Source organism: Mus pahari, chromosome 2, assembly GCF_900095145.1.
Source record: "Mus pahari chromosome 2, PAHARI_EIJ_v1.1, whole genome shotgun sequence".
NCBI lineage: Eukaryota > Metazoa > Chordata > Mammalia > Rodentia > Muridae > Mus > Mus pahari.
In genome coordinates, this window is record NC_034591.1 from 92,685,131 (window position 1) to 92,694,735 (window position 9,605).

The window sequence follows — 9,605 nt, forward strand, 5'->3', positions numbered from 1 at the left end:
CTCTCTCCCTCTCTCTCTCTCTCTCTGTGTGTATATGTGTGTGTGTGTGTGTGTGTGTGTGTGTGTGTGTTTATGCCATATGGCTTGCCTTGGCTCACTTATTTCATCCTTATTCTCCAGCTTCTCTGCTCCATGCTCCTTTTTATGTTATGCATGATGGCTTTAGAGAATAGGCTTTCAAATTAAAATTATTTAATGACTTGTTCTTCTGACCCATGAGATGTCATTTTTAGGGTGGATTTTGTGGTGTTTTATTTTTAAGTTCAAGGTAGAATTTCAATTTTCTGAATGTGTATACTATTAGTATTCACATTGTTTGTATGATTCTAATTTGCACTCATGTGTCCTTTCTCTTATAAGATCTGGTAACAGAAACATAATACACTATAAAGCTCATCTGTTTAAGTGAGGAAGCAACTGTCCTATTTAATGCAGAGAGAGAGGCCATGATGTCATGGGTGATGCCTGCAATACCCCCAAACAGGTCATCTTATTTAATAAACCTGTTCTGCTCTTTTCCACGTGTAATCATATAACAATTTCAAATGTTTGCACTCAAGTTTTCTATGTTTAGATTGAATCTGGTATGATGCCAACTCTTCCACTATGTCCCTCAACAGAGGAATGGATACAGAAATTGTGGTACATTTAAATAATGGAGTACTACTCAGCTATTAAAAAACAATGGATTTATGAAATTCTTGGGCAAATAGATGTATCTGGAGGATATCATACTGAGTGAGGTAACCCAATCACAAAAGAAGTCACTTGATATGCACTCACTGATAAGTGGATATTAGCCTAGAAACTTAGAATACCCAAGATACAACTTGCAAAACACAAGAACATCAAGAAGAAGGAAAACCAACTTGTGGATACTTTATTCCTCCTTAGAATAGGGAACAAAATACCCATGGAAGGAGCTACAGAGACAAAGTTTGAAGCTAAGAGTAAAAGAAGGACCATCCATAGACTACCCCAGGGATCCATGCCATCATCAGCCACCAAACGCAGACACTATTGCATATGCCAGCAAGATTTTGCTAAAATGACCCTGATATAGTTGTCTTGTGTGAGGCTAGGCCAGTGCCTGGCAAATACAGAAGTGGATGCTCACAGTCATCTATAGGATGGAACACAGGGCCCCCAGTGAAGGAGCTAGAGAAAGTACCCAAGGAGCTGAAGAGGTCTGCAACCCTGTAGGTGGAATAACAATATAAACTAACCAGAACCCCCAGAGATCATGTCTCTAGCTGCATATGTAGCAGAAGATGGCTTAGTTGACCATCATTGGGAAGAGAGGCCCCTTGGACTTGCAAACTTTATATACTCCAGTACAGGGGAATGACAGGGCCAAGAAGTGGGAGTGGGTGGGTAGGGGAGCAGGGTTGGGGGAGGGTATATGGGGCTTTTGGTATAGCATTCGAAATGTAAATGAAGAAAATATCTAATAAAAATTGAAAAAAAAAAAGAAATTTTATCATAGTGCTGGAGAGATGGCTCAGTTGTTAAGAGCACTAGCTGCCCATCCAGAGGTCCAGAATTCAATTCCCAGCAACCACATGGTGGCTCACAACCATCTATAGCGAAATCTTGGGCCCTCTTCTGGCATGCATGTGTACATGCAGATACTCATACATTAAATAAAAACTTCCTTTAAAAGGGGAAAAAAAGAGAAATTTTATCATAAGTACTAACTGTAAGATGGCCTAAAATCATTGTATGGTAATATACAAAGTAACTGCCATTCAACCTACAGACACTTGGTACTTTCATGAAAGAAAGAGCATATCCTTATAAAGGATAATCCTGCACAACTTAAACTGAACTTATTCACAATTCAGTAGTATTATGAATGTGAAAGAAATAACCAAGGATTTATATTATTCTTATTGCCGCCACATCTGGAATAGCCACAGAAAAGCTTTATCTGCTAGAAATGACAGTATTCGGTTTCTGCAGTTTATGCAAATTTAGATGGTTTTTAAAGTGCTGGTTCTTTGCAAAATAAGTTTCTTATAATTACAAAAATGTTATAGTTTACAAACCTGCCATAACTTAAACATATAAAGAAGAGTATTTCTAACTTAAAAAAAAAAAAAAAAAAAAAAGGACTTGGTCTCCTTTCCTTTTAACCTCTGTATTCCATACTGCAAAGGAAAAGCCATATTTCATTCTCTTGAAAAGTAGAAACTACTACATTTTCATATCGTAGGAATTATGGGGCACTAATTTTGATAGAGTGAAGAGTGTATGGTCTAAGATTTTGCTGAAAATTTTCTTTTAAAATTTTGAGATTATATCTCAAAATTAACTTCAAGAAAATCATGGGATTAATATCCTCTGTCTCTGTCTTTTGCTTGTCCTGAAAGTTCCCATTCCTGTGTGTTTGCTGGCTAAAGATCTTCCAAACACAATCTAGATACCCATATGACTGTAAAAATATAAGATAAATATTTTATTTTTGCTGAATGGGCCAGAAATCAGATCAGAGCATTATTAACAAATACTAAGGTTTTATTATCGAAATATTATTATTACTCACAGTCTTGTGAGTGTGTATATTTTGAGACATTGTCTCCCTATTTAATCCTACCTGGCATTCAGATTTCTTTTAAATGCAGACCCTACAGGTGTACTATGCCAGCTCAGAGTAATTTTCTAAAATAACTTTACTAAGAACCAACTGATGGATAAATGTTTGCAAACAATTTATATACTTTAATTACTGTCACCAACTTGATATGCCTATAATCTTGTACTACAGTAATAATAAAAACAAACAAACAAACAAACAAACAAACAAACAAACCAGTTAATGCCCTCCCTTCAGAAATCTTCTATTATTCTACTGCTATTATGTTGTTGTTTATTGTGAGACTCTTGATGTAATATAGTTACCCTTAAAGTGCTTCATATATAGTCTTGTTGACTGTTGCGTCTTTTGGGCATAATTAACCTTCTTCAATAGTTCCCACTTTAAAGCTCTTGTAGGCACAATTCTCTCAATTAAACAACTGCAGTGACTTCAGTTCTCTGTTACTTCCTTAATTAATTAATTAACATCCCAAGCACAGTCCCTTCCTAGTCCATCCTCACTGAGGCCTATCCCATTTCCCATCCCCTTCTGCTCTGAGTGGGCAGAGCCCCCCTGGTTATCCTCCAACCCCGGTGCATCAAGCCTCTGTCAGATTAGGCACATCTTCTCCCACCTAGGTCAGACAAGACAACCTTGTTGGGGAAAGAATACCACAGTCAGGATACAGCTTTAGGGAGAGGCCCTGTTCCAGTTGTTGGGTTGGCCACATGGAAACTGAACTGCACATTTGCTCCATATGTGATGTAGCCTTATTCTAACCCGTGTGTGTTTTTTGGGTTGGTAGCTCAGTTTCTGACAGCTCCCAGAGATTCAGGTTAGTTGGCACTGTTGGTCATCCTGTAGGTTCTCCATCCCCTTCAGGGCCTTCAATCTTTCTTTCCCTCAACTCTTTCAAAAAAGTCCCTGATTTCTGTACAATGTTTAGCTGTGGGTATCTGCATCTGTTTCAGTCAGCTGCTGAATAAGGCCTCTCAGAGGACAGTTTTCTTAGGTTCCTGTCTGTAAACATAATGGAGTAGCATTAATAATGTCAGGAATTGGTGTTTGCCCATGGATTGGGTTTCAATTTGGGCCGGTTATTAGTTTTTTCCTATTTTATAAAATGTAACTTTCATAAAAGTGAAATCATAAAGTATTTTCCTGTTTTGACTGCATCTTTGTTTCATCCAGTTTCATAATTATTGCCACAAATGTCAATATTTTCCTTTTATAAAGCTGAATAATATTTTATGGTATGTACATAATATATTTTGTCAGACTTTTCATCATTTCTGGTAGTTGGCTTCTTTCTATATTTTCACTTTGTGCATAGACTTAACACATCCTACAAAGCTCATAGCAATTAATGGAGCAAGAATTAAGGCAACCCAAACATCACATGAGTGACATTAGACAGCTGGTAAAACAAAGTGATAATTGATGAGGCTATAGATCAAGTGGATAATTTGCTACTGAGTGACAAAGTGAAAATCGTTCAGTCCTTCTAGAAAAAGAGTTTGATGTTTTTAAGTAGTCAATGTAACACAGTCATGATTTGGCCATGACTTGCTTCAGTGAAAAGGCTTAAAGTCAGTTTCTTTTTCTTTCTTTCTTTTTTTTTTCTATTAGATATTTTCTTGATTTACATCTCAAATGTTATCTCCTTTCCTAGTTCCCCCCCAGCAAATCCTCTATCCCATCCCCCTTCCCCTGCTTCTATGAAGGTGTTCTCTCTCTCACTTCCCTGTGCTCACAATCCCCTACACTGGGGCATCTAGCCTTCAGGGGACAAAGGACTTATTCTCCCATTGATGCCCAACAGGACTATCTTCTGCCTTGTTCCCACTTGTGTACTCTTTGGCTGGTGGTTTAGTCCCTGGGAGCTCTGGTTGTTCTGGTTCATTGAAATTGTTCTTTCAATGGGATTGCAAACCCCTTCAGCTTCTTCAGTACTTTAACTACTCCATTGAAAACCCCATGCTCTCAGTCCAATGGTTGGCTGTAAATCTCTGCCTCTGTATTTGTCAGGCTCTGGCAGAGCCTCTCAGGGGACAGCTATATCAGGCTCATGTCAGCATGTACTTCTTGGCATCCACAATAGTGTCTGGGTTTGGTGACTCTATACAGGATGGATACCCAAGTGTGGAGTCTTTGGATGGCCTTTCCTTCATTCTCTGATCCACACCTTGTCTCTGTATTTGCTCCTTGAGTATTTTGTTCCTCCTTCTAAGAAGGACTGAAACACCCACATTTTGGTCTTCCTTCTTCTTGAGCTTCTTCTTGTGCTCTGTGAATTGTATCTTGGGTATTCTGAGCTAATATCCACTTATCAGTGAATGCATACCATGTGAGTTCTTTTGTGATTGGGTTACCTCACTCAGGATGGTATTTTCTAGTTCCATCCATTTGTCTAAGAATATCATGAATTCATTACTTTTAAAGTAAGTTTCTTAACAGTTATCCTCACCCTCATGCTCAGTCTCAAATTAATTTGAACCAAAGAATGACACATGATGTCAAACGTTACCACATATAGATACATAAATCCATATCATTCCATGATGGTTCTCAAACATGGCCACATTTTCAAACACTGTTTAATTTTATAATGCAGAATTCCACTCCTTTTACATTTTTACATAAATAGTTTTAGGACTTAATGCTTATAAAAATACTCATATCAGATAATGGTAAAACACATCTGTACTGGCTAGTTTTATGTCAACTTGACACAAGCTGGAGTTATCATAGAGAAAGGAGCTTCAGTTGGGGAAATGCCTCCATAAGATCCAGCTATAAGGCATTTTCTCAATTAGTGATCAAGGGGGAAAGGCCCCTTGTGGGTGGGACCATCTCTGGGCTGGTAATATTGGGTTCTATAAGAGAGCAGGCTGAACAAGCCAGGGGAAGTGAGATAGTAAGTAAGATCTCTCCACGGCCTCTGCATCAGCTCCTGCTTCCTAACATGCTTGAGTTCCAGTCCTGTATCCTTTGGTGATCAACAGCAATGTGGAAAATGTAAGCTGAATAAACCCTTTCCTCTTCAACTTGCTTCTTGGTCATGATGTTTGTGCAGGAATAGAAACCCTGACTAAGATAACATCCCAATGAGAATTTGAGTTTTATCAACAAAATTAAAATACTAAATTTTGTTATTTATATGTAGAAATATTCTTTAAAATGTGATTTTTCTTTACTTTTCAAAAGCAGAATTTTTACATACCTCAAAAACAAGCTAGCAAGCAAACAAAAACTATTATGTTCTCCGTGTTAAGTGAGTCACTCTGTAGTATTTGTTACTAGAAAACATCTCTAAATGTCCTAGTTTTTTTTTTTTTAAAGTATTTCCTGTCTTTGTAACTTATGCCTGCAGTGTAAGCCAATATCTGGGGGTGGGGGGATTGTATCCCCTAGAAATGGAGACACAAATGACTGTGAGACACCACAAACATTCTGGAACTGAACTTGGGTCCTCAACAAGGGCAGCAAGAGTTCTTAATGACTGAGTACTCTCGCCAGTCCATGTGCCAACGTTCTCAAGATTACCAAATGGAATGTAAGTTGCAGGTGGACTGAATAGTATGTGTAGTCTTGTTTCTAAAAGAGTTTTAAATTATACATTATATATGATTTTTCTATTGAAATGTTTATTTGGACAGGGAGATTGTCATACTGATGCATAGAATCATGAAGTGAAAGATTTTTGAATAGATTTTAATCCAAGATAACAAAAAGATAATTTGACTGTTCTCACGGAAAGGCTTAATGAGAACACTTGTGTACTAACTGGTGAGCAGGAGTGTTAGCATCCCAGCAGTCACAAGGCTTTGTATTTTTGTTATTATCACCTGTGGAGTTAAGTATCATTTCTATACAGAACACATAGTCTTTGTCTGTTTATGAACCTCATATAGAGTGACACAATATAGTTTGTTTACACATTATTTTATTTCCATATTATGGTTATTTGTGTGATTTCATATTCTATATACCCCTCCTATAATTGAAGTAAATTCAAGATAATTCTATGTTTGACTATAAAGGACACTATTGCTACAGACATTTTAGTATATAAACTTGTTTATTAACACCTAGTGTTAAAATTGATAGGTAGAATGTTGTTCATACACATATTTGTGTGTATGGTTTACTGCTATCTCTGTACACACACACACACACACACACACACATATGCATACAGATGAATGTATGCAGGTACATACATATGTGTGTGTTTGTGTGTGGGCATATACATATATATTTTCCACTTTAGAAGTTGTCAGATTTCTAGTGTTTTTGCAGGTGTTTCCAATGATATTACTGATATCAACATCCGTATCTGCATATGTATCAGCATGATGCTTTTAATTTCTTCTCTGGCTGGGCAGTGGTGGCACATGCCGGTAATCCCAGCACTTGGGATGCAGAAGCAGGCAGATTTCTGAGTTAGAGGTCAGCCTGGTCTACAGAGTGAGTTCCAGGACAGCCAGGACTACACAGAGAAACCCTGTCTCAAAAAATAAAAACAAAACAAAACAAAAGAAAACAAAAGCAAAAACCAAAAAAATTATCTGATTCTCTTTCATTTTTTTAAATTTGAGATTCTCTTACAGGGGACAAGGTGATTGTTGAATATGCACATTGCCTTAGTAACCTAAAAAACACACACGGTATGCACTCATTGATAAGTAGATATTAACCCAAAAGCTCACAATACCCAAAGTACAATTCACAGACTACATAAAGCTCAAGAATAAGGAAGACCAAAGTTTAGACATATCCATCCTTCTTAGAAGGGGGAAAAATACTCATGGGCAGAAATACAAAAACAAAATGTGGAGTACAGACTGAAGGAAAGGCCATCTAGAGATTGCCCCACCTGGGGAATCCATTCCATTTATAGTCACCAAACCCAGACACTATTGTGGATGCTAAGTGCCTGCTAACAGGAACCTGAAATGGCTGTCTCCTGAGAGGCTCTGCCAGAGACTGACAAATACAGAAGTGGATGCTCATAGTCAGCCATTGGGAGCTAGACATGGGATCCCCAATGGAGGAGTTGGAGAAAGGTCTGAAGGAGCTGAAGGGGTTTGCAATCTCATAGGAAGAACAATAGCAACCAACCAGACCATCCATTGTTTCCAGGGACTAAGTCACCAACATAAGAGTTCACATGGAAGGATCCCTGGCTCCAGCAGCATATGTAGCAGAGGATGGCCTTGTCAGGCAACAATGGGTGGAGAGGTCATTGGTCCTATGAGAGCTTGATGCTCCAGTGTAGGGGAATGCCAGGGCAGGAAAGCAGGAGTAGGGGAACAACCTCATAGAAGCAGGTGGATGGGAGGAAGGGATAGGGGGTTTCCGTGAAGGGGCATAACATTTGAAATGTAATTAAAGAAAATATCAAAGAAAAAGAAAAAAAGAATAAAGACAAATGAAGCTTAAAACATTTTCATTATTTATTCTCATGCTTTTTTTAGAAATAAGTATTCAAGAATTCTATGTTTGTGATGTATATATGACTCATTCATTTATAAAATTTAAAACTCTTTTAGTTTTAATAGATCTAGTTTTAAAACAACTTATCTTTGTCCTGCCCTTTCACTGACTAATGGCAAAATTCTTCCAAAAGCAGAATTCCAAGGTTACATACCACAGTACATTTCATATTAAGATTATATTAGTGTATTAAAGACAGGAATCTCTGCTCAACTGTGCTCTTTGTTTGTGTTATAATCATCATCTTCAGCGATAGATAAATAGATGGATCTTACTTACGTTTGATAGTTAACAATCTAAATTCAATTTATTTTAAGCTAATCATTTGATGTCAAAAAGTTTATTCATTTTTATACTACAGAATTGGACTGTCTCTTTCCACTGTGAATCTGTGTAGTAAATTCTTTCCTTAGATTATTAATTGTTTATTTTCATTACACTTTGTTTTTAATTTAATATTTGTTATCTTGACACACTGCTTTTTATTTCTAAAGCCATCGAATGATGTACACTTTCATTATGTGCATTCTAAGCTTATAAAAGTTTCTATGATGTAGGTAATATTTAAATTCTATTAAGTACTTCACATATAAACTAAAATTTTATTCTGAAATGACATTAGCCAAAAATAAAATAAAATAAAATAAAAAAGGTGGTCACAGTCAATGGAAAAATTGAAGAAGAAAACAATAAAAATCTTTTCCCTAATCGTATGTGGAACACTAGTTGATAGAATTTAACGTGCTTGAGATGTATAATTTGGTGACTTTTATACATATCTACATTATGAATTACCTGAAATCTCATAAAAACACAAAATAGGACATCATAACAGATAAACAAAAGACAAACATTATAAACAAAAACCTCCAAATATAGAGTGTTCATTTTTTGTGGTCCATATACTGCTGGGCAGGAGACCAGCCCTCCAGTGTGCTTGAAGACCATTGTGATTTTTCTGGAAAAACTAACTTTTCTTCTGTAAGTGTTTATCAATTGGAGATAGCTTCTGGGTTATAACTGAAGTCTTGTGTCCACATCTTCTCTCAGCTCTTGGACATGATCTCACTTAGACCTGTGCTAGCACTGTGCATGCTGTCCCAGTTTCTGTCCCCTCTACTTTCCTGCTTCCAACCTCTCCCATATTCCCCTCACCCCACTCACTCTCAAACTGATAGGCTGATTGTCTTTGGCATATATATATATATATGGATATGGGTGTGCATAAGGTTGTAAACATGATCTGCTGAGGCCATTTAGTGTTATTTGGACATGACTTCTGGTTTACCATAGGATATTGCAGGAGAATCCAGAGGCTCTCCCTAGAGAAGAGGGATTCTACCTCTCTCGGCATTTCTAAGTTGCCTGTTGTTCTTTGACTAGGGCTGGGGACTTGTCAATATTTCTCCTACCACATTAGCATGTCTACTGGTGTTGTTTTTCTTCGGGTTTTCTTTAGGCAGTCACATTGTTGAGATATCATGGGAGTAGTTTCCCTGTCATTTGTAGGAGACACAATCTTACACAG